This window comes from Eurosta solidaginis, chromosome 1 (assembly GCF_040869045.1).
Source record: "Eurosta solidaginis isolate ZX-2024a chromosome 1, ASM4086904v1, whole genome shotgun sequence".
In the NCBI taxonomy this organism is placed as follows: domain Eukaryota; kingdom Metazoa; phylum Arthropoda; class Insecta; order Diptera; family Tephritidae; genus Eurosta; species Eurosta solidaginis.
In genome coordinates this window covers 87,428,424-87,441,445 of record NC_090319.1, presented here as the reverse complement: position 1 = coordinate 87,441,445, position 13,022 = coordinate 87,428,424, and positions in this window count along the sequence as shown.

Genomic DNA, 13,022 nt, shown 5'->3' with positions numbered 1-13,022 from the left:
GTGCCGCAAACGAGATCGCTGAGCAAACCTCCCTCAGTCTGGTATGGGTGCGTGAACACTCATATACCAGGCAATGAGGTGGCTGACGAACTTGCAAGAGGGGGCACATCCGCTCGTCGTCCTGGAAGGGATTGAGGGCGTAAGATGGAGCAATCTTGAATCCCTCTAGCACACTAAGCTCGTGTGGCCTGAATGGGACGCGAGACGTACAAGAAGTTCCTTCTTCTTGGAAGGGGGAACATATCTCTGGTCGTTGGACTTATAACCGGCAACATAGCAATCGGGAGGCATGCACAATGGGTGTTCCCTATAATGATTACTGCAGGAGCTACAAAAACGTAGAGGAGATAGAAACAGCCAAGCATTTTCTGTGCGATTGTCCTGCGATTTGGCGCAAGAGGAAGAAATCTCTGGGATCTCCCTTCTTTGACGATCTTTGTGATCTGGCTAAGTTGGAACCTAAGAAATTCCTGACGTTTGTTGAATCGACCTGTTGGTTTGAGTAGGGAGGAGATCCACGTGGTATCACGATAGGACCTTTTTGGGCCTAAGTGCATGATGCTGGCGCCGGTGGCCACTTTAACTAACCTAATAAGATTGAGTACACATATTTTCTTTATAGCAGGAAATATTTCTAGAAAAAATGGACTAGATCGGCTAAGAACTACGCCCACATTATCACAGCGGGCTGATGTGAAATGATCATAAACAAGCTAACACAAGGAGATAATCAGCTCCCTCTGGGTATACATCTGGAATGCTCAAAAAGTAGCTGACACGAAGTGCCCGACATAAAGTGTTAAGTAAGAAGGCTGACGGGATGTGCTCAAGATATGTCCTACGGCGATTACTGCACAACAATGGTCACAGGTCCCGGCCCATCCATCGATGAGCTTTGCTATAAAATTAACGACTATCTCCCTAATATTTTCAGATTTTTCACCTCGTAAAATCTAACATTTGTCACCTGTCCAAATCCACGGCGACCTTATTTACAGCACACACAAAGCAATGTCGACCATCTTTATCGCTACAACCACAAGAACAATAACCATGTTGAGCATCCACGTCGATGGCATTACGTTACCGACTGTCTTACATCCAAAAACACTGGTTGAGTTGTTCGATCAGGATCTACATTTTTGCCAGCATGCAGCCGCATTTGTACCTACAGTCCAAAGCCGCATCAAAATCCTCAAGTTTCTTGCCGGGGCAAAGATAAAGAAACGTTATTAACTACCTATAAAGCAATTGGCCGGTCGCTTGTATGCTACGCGTCCTCAATATGGTCTCCGAACCTAAAAGAAACATACTGGAGCAAACTACAGGCCAGTCAAAACTCCGAGCTCAAAACTGCCACTTATGTCCTCATAACACATACACAGTGAAGCGAAAATACTTCCCATAAAGGAGAGAAATAAAATGCTGAACAAACAGTTTATGCTGAATACCCAGGAACCTAAGAAGTCATCTCCGTAAGCACTATGCAGAAATGCCGTACTTAAGAGCTCAATCGTTTGAAAAAGAGGAGCATGACAACGCGCTCAGAAACATCCATACAAAGGCGTCGGATCAATATGTCACGGATTGTCCGGTGTATCCCGTTCTTAAAGACAAATACCCTAAACTCGCAGTTGAGGAAAGCAACCGCCCCAAGGACACGGCCGTCACTCTAGCTCAATTTCGATTTGGAAACTGTAGCATCAACCCGACATTCCCAATGTATGTCCCGCTTTTAACGTGTCCCCACACCAACCATCACTGCCGACGGGCGACCACGCTTAGGAAAACTTTTTTTCTAATTGAATCAACTTTTTTCTAAATTGTTGATGTTACTTTGCCCGGGCGTTGAATCCAGGACACTCGACATCATTGTAAATTTTACCAAGTAGCGCAACTAACAGCTGATCGGTGAAAATTCGAACATTCACACGCACAGTTCTCGACTCAGTTTCAAAAAAAAACTTTAGGTTATTTAACTCAAATTTTAAAGTGAGATAATCCTTACGAATTTATGTATATAGAATATATAAGGCGTTTTTGTTGTTATTAAAACAATAGTTTTATTTATATTAAAGCTTTTATCATTTTTGTTTAAAACATTGAAAAAACTCCGAACACCATTCCTTCATTATATGACATTCGACTGCCTAGTCCACTGCCTTCCACTCTATTCGCAACATAACCTCTGTTTAAGCTGCCAAACTATATAGTAAACAATGCTCGACATGGTACGCGGAGCACGTTACCACCACACCACCGCGTCCACCAAGTATGTAGTAAAAATAGCGAGTCTGAGGTATCTTAATTGCTGTACGGCTTTATTAATAACTTAGCTGAGATATAATCTTTTTAACAGAATGTCTGAGACTCATCCTTATTAACAAAACTTTCGAGTCGACATAAGTTCCAGTTTCAATACTGTGTAGATTTATACAGTTTATTCTTAATCGTATATAAACATACAATTCGTGAATTTATAAACTAATCAACTCTCTTCATCGCATTCGAATTATTCAAATCATTGTTTACTATATAGTTTGGCAGCTTAAGTAGGGGTTATGTTGCGAATAGAGTGGAAGACAGTGGACTAGGCAGTCGAATGTCATATAATGAAGGAATGGTGTTCGGAGTTTTTTCAAAGTTAAAAAAAAAAAAATGATAAAAGCTTTAATATAAATAAAACTATTGTTTTAATAACAACAAAAATGCCATATATATTCTGTATACATAAATTTATAAGGATTATCTCACTTTAAAATTTGAATTAAATAATCTAAAGTTTTTTTTTGAAACTGATTCGAGAACTGTGCGTGTGAAAGTTCGAATTTTCACCGATCAGCTGTTAGCTGCGCTACTTGGTAAAATTTACAATGATTCAAATACTAGTGCTCTTTGTATTGCTCCAATCATGGCGGAACGATACAAGGTGTAGGTTTGTAGGTATGTCACCATGCTGCCACCTTGTATCGTTCCGGCATGGCTCCAATTCATCGTTTGGGTTCATATTTCAAAATCCGCATGGTTGCATTATCATGCTAGCAGTGCCCGAACTTATAGTGCAGGGATCGCCAAAAGCTTCTTATGGAAACATGACCACACCTACTTTGAAATCCAAAAAAAAAAAACAGGACGCGTGGCACTCGGGGACTGCAGCGGTAAAGCTATTGCATATTATCAACTTATGCAACTATAATATCTATGCAACATTTTGTTTTCTTTGATATTAATTCGTTTTGTCTTAAACTTTAACTTTAACTTTCAGTTTAACTTTAACATTCACTTTAACTTTAACTTTAACATTCACTTTAACTTTAACCTTAACTTTAACTTTAACGTTAACTTTGACTTTAACTTTAACCTTAACTTTAATTTTAACCTTAACTTTAACTTTAACTTCCACTTTAACTTTAACTTTAACCTTAACTTTATTTTTAACTTTAACTTTAACTTTCGCTTTAACTTTAACATTCACTTTAACTTTAACCTTAACTTTAATTTTAACTTAAACTTTGACTTTAACTTTAACCTTAACTTTAACTTTAACTTTATTTTTAACTTTAACTTTAACTTTCGCTTTAACTTTAACATTCACTTTAACTTTAATTTTAACTTTAACTTTAACTTAACTTCAACTTTAACTTTAACTTTAACTTCAACTTTAACTTTAATTTTAACTTTAACCTTAACTTTAACTTTCACTTTAACTTTAACTTTATTTTTAACTTTAACTTTCGCTTTAACTTTAACATTCACTTTAACTTTAACTTCAACTTTAACTTTCACTTTAACTTTAACTTTATTTTTAACTTTAACTTTCTCTTGACCTTTAACATTCACTTTAACTTTAACTTTATGATCCGGGGTGGGCGTGAGCTTAGCACCTGCTAACATGCCAACCTAATATAAACGCACGCAAGTAATTTTCTGTCAAAAATGTCTCATGCACATACAACTTGTATGAGAGCAACCCAAATTGAATTTGCTGCGTGAAAACCTAACTCGATTTCCAATTTTTGTTCTGCGTGATATTTAGATTTGACGTTTGCACACATACTTTACATTGTCGCAACGCATGCTTATTTGGGTTAGGGCAAAAAACGCCGGTTGTTTGCGTGCGCTAAAAAAACGCAGTGCGGTTTTATTAGGTAGGCATGTAAGCGATAGCACAATGGCTACTTCGTGAAAATCAACGATAGCTCTTTTAGTCATAGTGTACCTAGACAAGTGTGTCAACTAAGCGATAAACGTCAAAACTACAAACAGCCTCGCTCACCTGCTGCTGAGCTGAGTTGCATTAAATAGTTTAATAAAACTTTGTAGTATTTACAGATGAAGAAGTTGCATATATTTCCGCGTAAATAAGAATACTAGAAGATTTGTAACCTGCAACAATGCGGAAACATACGGAAAGCAAAATTTATTTAAATTAAAGTCAAAATATAAAGCGCCACACGTGTAACATGCAATATTTTCACTTCTAAGGCTGTTTACACAAATGCATAAGGGCAAAATTATATAAACGCTTGGGTCGCTTCAAAGCAATGATAACGTACGGTGTTTCATTGTTTTTCGTACGGCGTTCGCAAAGCGTAGGCACGCAACGAAGGCATTTATGGAAATTTTTCGATACTTCGCCCGACAGATGAATTAATGAATGCAACACAGCCAAATCGTCTATGTAAATCCGCCTTAATTTTTGTAGCTGTGAAAGTCTCCTGCAAATAAAATGGTGCTGTAAATGCAAACAAATCAAACTCCTGTATGATACTACTTTATCTCCAGCTCACCGGGAAGTTAGTATAAAATCGATTGCAAGATTCCCCTCGTTTTGCAAGGATTTGTAGTTATCTCACTTAGCGCGCTACCTAGCGGAATTTTGTTTTCTGTAGGTTGTATTGTCACCAAGCCTCGAACTGTGTGCCATGTTTCAAGTCTCTAAGTCACCCGCAAGTTAGTTGAAAATGGATTGAAAGATTCCCAAATCAAAACTAGTTTTCTTAATATTGTCACGGATATTAACATCACTAAGTTATACCATCACTAAAGCTGGAGACATTGGTGCTTTATCGGTAACCGTATCGGTAACCTTTTAACAGCTGATTCGACCAACCTTATGAGAATCAACGCAATCGATTATTGGTGCCGCTAAAGTCGTAACCGTATCGTAGCCAACCAATTGGGTTTTGGTTTACCGTCGTAACGATAAACAGCTGATTACGTTAGGGATACGGATACAGCGATACGACATACGGCACCAATGACTCCAGCTTAAGGCGATGCCAAGGCCACGATAAGCAGTATTTACGTCAATAATCAAATCATGTATAAACATATATAAGGCAGCCGAAAGATGTCACACACAGATGCATTTACTTATACGCCTATGTATGCGCGAGAGACTGTAAACTACAAACATTCACATCAATAATTCAATCATTATGTATCTACATAAACGAATAAATAATTGCGTCTACACATATGTACGTATACGAGCAGCGGAGCGGCAATGCACAAACACATGCACATATATTATCTGAGTTGTCACAAGAGAGAGCAATAATTTGTGCACGTAGTTGTGGCTGGCGATTTTGTAGCCGAAACTAACTAGTAACTTCTGGAAATCGAAGAGCCTAGAAGTATGCAGCGTAAACTATAAAAGCGGGGCAGGCGAGTAAGAAGTTTCAGTTTGATTTGAGTTGTCAAGCAGCTACGACTAAGACGATATCTAGCGAGCAATAGCAGTATTATTTTGAAAGTCAGTTTCATTTAAGCTATCAGTTTGGTTATTAAGCTATTCGTTGCACAGTTTGAGTGTTATTGTGAAGTATTTTAATAAAGGCCATTTTTTTCCATTATTAAATATTGGAGTTATTTATTCAACAGTTTAGCGATACGAACCTAGCAAAAGGGCAAATAAGAAGATTTGCAGCAAATTCGTTACAATATCTCGATCCATGCGCCATCTACCCAAATTTTTTTGATCAAATATTGCATTTTCACCGGGTTGTGGCTCACGCCCAAGTTCCAAGTCTTTAGCTCACCGGGAAGTTACCTAAAAATCGATCGCAAAATTCCCTGCGTTTCTTCAGGGACTTTCGTTTATCTCGATTCGTCTGCCACCTGGCGGCATTCTGTTTTCCACGAATTGTAGTGCCATCGACTCGCAAACTATGTGCTAAGTTTCAAGTCTCTGGATTACCGAGAAGTTAGTTAAAATTCGAAATTTCCATTTTAAAATAAATTTTCTGTATATCTCGTCCCGTGCGCCACCTGTGGGATTTTTTTTTACTTGCATTGGAACTTCCCCAGATCTGAACTATGCTCTAAGTATCAAGTGTCTAGCTCAACGGGAAGTTACCGAAAAATACTTTTCCGTGGGTCAAAAATTCGTAAGGAAATGAGGGGACAAACATGAAAGCGACTTAATATAAAGGTACTAGAAGACCCGGCAGACATTGTCCTGCCCCAAATTTGGTCAATCTGCACACATATTAATAACCTTTTTCCGACTGACTCTGCCCTCCCTCCCACTTAACTTTTTCCTAATCCTTTTATTCACTCCTCCCTCCATATTTTTCGCTACATCTATCTCCATCTTCGTCTCATTCTATCTCGTTCTCAATCTCCTTCTCTCTTTTCTCTTCTCTCAATTTCTTCTCATTCCCTCATTCTCATCCCTTATTGCGTGTCCCAGAAGGTGGTATGTATTTTATTCCAGTCCCAGTCCAAGTCCCACTCCGAGTCTCAGTCCCAGTCCTAGTTCTAACTGGGATAATATATTACTCTGTACTAAAGCACTCATCAACAGCTTTCATTTGATATCCATATTGTATAAACACTGTCTAGGCATCCATTGGCCCACGTTTTGGCCTATATCTCGAGACCCTAGTCACCCAGTCACCTATCCTATATTTCAAGTTAGATCAAACTACAAACGGGGTGCAAAACAAATTCAAAATCGGTTTAGTAGTTTAGGAGTCCATTGGCCTCAATTGTGTGACACGTGTTTCTTATACATATATTAATATAATATAAAAACCCACGAAATACACAAGCCAGTTTGTATTTCATAGGGTTTTTTGACATTAGGCCGTTTTTTCTTTATTTTTTCTGACAAATGAAAATTTTGTTTTTAGTTTCAAAATTTTGTGCATAAAAACACAACTAAATTCAAAGTGAAAATTGTATGTGCAAATGAGTTTTCGATAAGTGTACATTTTTCAGTTTTTCATAGTTAAGGAATTGACCTCCAGATTCTTGTGTTACACAAATATAGTAAACTTGGGTACAGAAATTCAAATTAAAGTTTTTCACAATAATTAGAAAAACTATACGTTTTCTCTGCTTTTTACACTTAAAGGAGTAACCCTCCGTAATAAATTAAACTTTTAATGAAAATGAATAACTCTGAACTGAACACTTTTCGCCATGATCTAAAATTAAAATGCTGTGGAACAGGAGCAAAACTTTTGTGACTACATAAACCCTGTTTCAATCTTTATGTCTCTGCACAGAACCCTATTTGACCGTTTTCAACCGAAACAACAATGGCAACCCAGATTTTCCCGTTATGCTCACTAAAGCGAGTGCCTGTCAGAAAGAAGTCAACACACTTGTACTTGTACACTATGAATTTGGTAACCTGCCCACCGCTGATTGTGATAGAGATCCAATTTTATGTATTTGGCCTGTTGCTAACACCGAACCTTTACGAACCTTTTCGAGCCTTTTCGGATATTTTTTGACAAATATCCGTTACGGTTTTTTTTGATTTAGTCGCCAAGCCCGCGATAAAATCTATGCAATAGCTTAACAAGATGGCGACGGAGCTACTAAAAAGTACACTGTAAAAAATTCATAAAATACGATTTTTTGTGCCACCTAGCGGCGATTTTTTACGTGTTCCAAATTCGATTACAAAATTCTGTTCGCTACACTGAGTCAAGCAAAATAAAACCGTTAAAAAAACACGGCTATTATTTATTATATTCTATTACATAAATGAGTGATATTCTTAAATTATCTTCTTACTTCAAACTTTTCACTAATATGTATATTCCATATTCAATTATTAAGTTCAAGTGAGATGAAATGAATTTTTGTCAGTGCTTGGCTATTCTTCATTTTGTTTTCTAAAAAAAATAGCGACAACCAATCAGCGAGCAGAAATGGCGCTGGCACGTACACAAACCCAGTCGGACTTGGTAGATTTCAAAATTAACATATCGCATTGTTTTCTTGAATGCATTTAAAAATACTTCTACATGCGTTCAATTAAATTTAATTATTACATCAATCAAAGCTTCATTGTTTTTGTACAGGTGAACCAAAAAGATACCCAAAAATATTACTTCAAAAGTAATTTTACACGAAATTATAGCAGTTTAGTTCCTAATGGGCACAGCATATATTCGGTTGTGTGCCAGAGGATGGAATGCGTGCGCGCGGGGATGTGTGGTGCACTTGCCTATGCGGTGCGCTTGCCTGAACGTTTTACAAAAACAATTGCGTGAAAGCGCTTATGGGGTGACGATCACCGTTATAGTGCGTAAAACACTAGAATATCCCGATAATTCGGCCAATGGTGCATTCACAGATATTATCTGAAAGTAGTAACAACAAAAACATTAATGCTTGAATGCAGCGCTAATAAATTTATACTCACTTTATTTTGTTCGCTTTTCGTTCGTATTTCGTGGTTCGTTGCACGACGACGCGTTAAATCACCTCTAATGGAGGATACATGCTCGGATGGTACAACGATTTCTATGGCCATAATTGGTTGAAATAAGCGCGTGCCCACTGATATTAAGATCTATAGGAGTGTGCAGCAAAATGTTATTTAAGCGGAAAATATTCACAGTGACAATTACAAAGGTTCACCATGATCTTGTCAACATATTGATTTTTGACCCCCTTGCAAATTGTTAGTAAGTTGAATAGAAATAGGAATCTAGCAGACCCACCGCGTGGATGCTCATAGTCAAGATGAAAGGTAGCTGAAATTTGGCGATGAACTTTATAAGTTTGCATACCGAAATAAACAAAAACAATGTTTCCCTATGAGACATATATATCAATGCTACTAAGAAGACGATAGACTTGAATTTGATAGAAAACGAAAATGATTCTGCTCAAAATGGATATCAAATATACATAACTCTGCCGCCATATACAGCGCACCCCAGAAAGGATTAGTCTTTCAAACGGTCCCAATGCATGTTTTTGAGCAAGGTTTACCAAACGATATTACATAATATGGCAAAAATCGATTAAGCGGTATCAAAACTGACCTAACGTTTGACACGGACTATATCACGCCAGTACAAGGTAAAATTTTACCTTCAGGAGTAATGATGGGATAGCTATACAGTGCTAGAGACATTACAGCCAACAAGATGGCTCAAAGATGGTATAGGAAACTGTGTCTGGGCTATACTCGAAGAATCTGCGCATAAACCAGTCTTACCGAATAAGTCAATCTTGCATTGACCATCAGGCAAAGGTCTATACCATAGAGAGAGCAGTTAGACTGTCACAGTCTTAGAGACTAATGCAACGATTGTTGTTGTTATTGTAGCGATAAAGCGTGGGGAGTGTTTCCAATGGTGATGGTTTTATGCCGTATATAGATCCAGTACGTTGCGGTAACAGGCATAATTAATGTACTAGCCCGGCCATCTCGGGAACTATTTACTATAAACACATTGCACCTTCTAAACCATCCCGCCTCACCCCCTAATTCCATGGAGGACTAGGGGTCGCCAGAGCCTCGCCTACTAAATATGTGTATGATACACTAATATTTGTATCAGGATTCGCCTCGCGTAGATGATCTTGACAATTGGGTTGCGGAAGCTGTGAATTGCGCTTATCAACCCCCGGACTCCCTAATCTAACGATTCATTTCGTTTTGTTTATTTCTGGGAAGGGTGGATAATTAATGTGTATAGAAATAATTATCTCGACTACCCTTGCCAAATTTGGTTTGAAGACAAACCGGTGAAGGCGCTGTACCATTTTTTTCTTAGAGATCTCAATGTTTCCCTTTGCCTTGTCTTCAGGCAGAGCAATATCGAAGGGCAGAAATTTTCGATGTGATCGCTAAGAAATATTCCGAAATAGATATTGTGACGAATATTAGCAACACTAAGTGATACTATCATCTCTAAACCGATACTAAGCAGTCACTTGTATCTACATAAACAAATCGATCATTATGTTTACACATATGTTCATACAGCAGCGGAGAGGTACTCACGAAAGTATGCAATCATCAGCAAAGTAGTTCTCCCACATACACATGCATATTTCTGAGATACTCACAAACGTATGCAATCTTCAGCGAACTAGTAAATTCTAGAAGGAGAAACGCCTAGAAGTATGCGAACGAGGAAACCGAAGAATATAAAAGAAGCACCAGCTGAGGCATGAGCAATCAGTTTGATTTAAGCACGATATTGGTTGCGAAGTATAAGTGTTATTGTGAAGTACTCTAATAAAGACCATTTTGCATTATTGAATATTGGAGTTATTTATTCAACAGTTTAGCGATACGAACGTTATTAGAAGGTTGCAAATAAGCGGAATTGCACTGGTTTTATACCGAGGAAAATGAGGAATAATTAAGATCAACGAACTTGCTGTGGACAAACCGGGATTATTGTAAGGTGACAGAGGTAGGAAAGGTGGAAGAAGTCTAATTACGAAATATCTGGTTGGCATTCACTGGAGGGAATTAATAATGGACAAAAGTGTCTTCTACTAAATGTGTGCACTGAAAGAAATGGTGCTAGTAAAATCAACAAATTGGTTCCGTCGTTCTTGACTCAACGGAGATTCGGTGAAATTCATGGAATTATGGTTAATTCGACCGAGTTCTTTGTCAAGCGAACAAATTAGTTTAGTCATTTCAACAGAAGAGAAATTTTCGCTCTTAAGTTAACAAAATTCTGTAAAATTGACAGATTCCTAATCAATCTAACTGATTTTTTTGTTAACACAATTGATCTCACTGGTCATTTCAACAGCGGTCAACAGTCAATACATGAGCAAATTTCAAAGAGAATTTTACGCACACTGCGCTCTCTACTTTTTTCTTATGTATGCTGTGTACTATATGTATGCACATATTTACGTATGTATATGGAGGCCACCGCGGTGTGATGGTAGCGTGCTCCGCCTACCACACCGAAGGCCCTGGGTTCACACCCCGGGCAAAGCAACATACAAATTTTAGAAATAAGGTTTTTCAATTAGAAGAAAATTTTCCTAAGCGGGGTCGCCCCTCGGCACTGCTCGGCAAGCACTCCAAGTGTATATCTGCCATGAAAAGATCTCAGTGAAAGATCATCTGCTTTGCAAATGCCGCAACATAAGTACTTTCGTACAAAGCTGTCGCAAGAACTTTTTTTTGTTCATTTGACTACTAAAACGGTCAATTACGAATCAACGATTTGTGCGCAGTTGATTCAACACCTGGTTGCGATGGATAAAAATTTACAGAAATTTCGGTTGAATTGACCCGTATTTCGGTTGATTTTACTAGTCTTTTTCTTTCAGTGTGCGAACGTGCAAACTTATAGTGCAGGGTGCGTCCTGCTATTAATTCAGCAGATATACAGGAGGATCTGTAATCATGTCGTCGGTTCCACGTCAGCGGGTCTATGTTCTAGTATAGGCATACCACCTCAGTTTCAGTCGTCACCTTCCATCTCCATAACTGGATATAGCAACCAATGATAAGTACTTTTACAATAGAAATATAGCTTTTATGTTAAGATATGCGGGAGCCGGCCTTAAAATTAGTCTTTTGCCAGGTTCATAGCTAGAAGAGGTAGCAACTATTGCTATATCTCAATTCCTCTCTAGAATGCACCCCATTACAAAAATTGGCGAAACTCTTGTGAAAGTTCTAGTCAACAAACTGCAACCTTGCCGCTAGAAAAGGTGAACTTTTTATATTTAGGTATTGCTTTTGTTATTAAAATACACAGATCACCCTTGAAAAAGCTAGGGAGAGAAATAAGTTGTTTTTAGTTGCACCAAACGCTAATGGTCAAAAGAGCCTTGGTAGGTCTTAGTAAATTCTATAAATAAATTGACCGGAAAATTACAAAAAAAAAAAAATAATTTCCATATACGAGGTTGTTTGTTGTCTTAAGCTTTAATGTACAATAATTCGTTTTCGCAAAGCTCAGAATTTTTTCGACGTTAGGCCTGATCGGAACATGTAAGATATAATTCGAGTGCTTAGACAATACTTTTGTGTTAACGACAATTGCTTCGTTCTTTAAACTGTTGAACATTGCCTTAACTAAGAATATGCCCTTACTTGCTATATGTGCCTGAACTAGGGAATCAATCTAGAATCAAGCTGCGGGTCATTTATTACGTAGTAAGACTTTACCTGGCGGCCGCCGTGGTGTGGTGATAGCGTGCTCCACCTACCAGACCAAAGATCCTGGGTTCACGCCCCGGGCAAAGCAACATCAAAATTTTAGAAACAAGATTTTTCAATTAGAAGAAAATTTTTCTAAACGGGGTCGCCCCTCGGCAGTGATTTAGCAAGCACTCCGAGTGTATATGTGCCTTGAAAAGTTTCCCAGTGAAAACTCATCTGCCTCATGATACGTGCGGTGTTAAGCAATTTCAGAGCTCATAAATAAATATTTGAAGGCAACTTTATGGTATGGCGGTGGAATTGTGATAGTTTTGGGCCTACTGGGCTGCCTCTGGAGTTGGCAAAATAACTTTCTTTGATGGCACAATGGATAAAAATTTGTAGTTAACCTTACGTAAAGACAAGTTGTTGCAAAGTGTCCCTAATTTAGGTGTACGTGGTCGATTTCGCAATAACTAAGACAAATGCCCTCAACACAAATCAGGGATTGTGCAGGCATTATCACCCATGCCTATCCACACCTCATGAATCCACTTCTACAATTTCTCGCCTTAAATGTCATTGAAAATTTCTGGTCAATTTTGGAATCGGCTACACACCAAAGGCAGATTAGTAA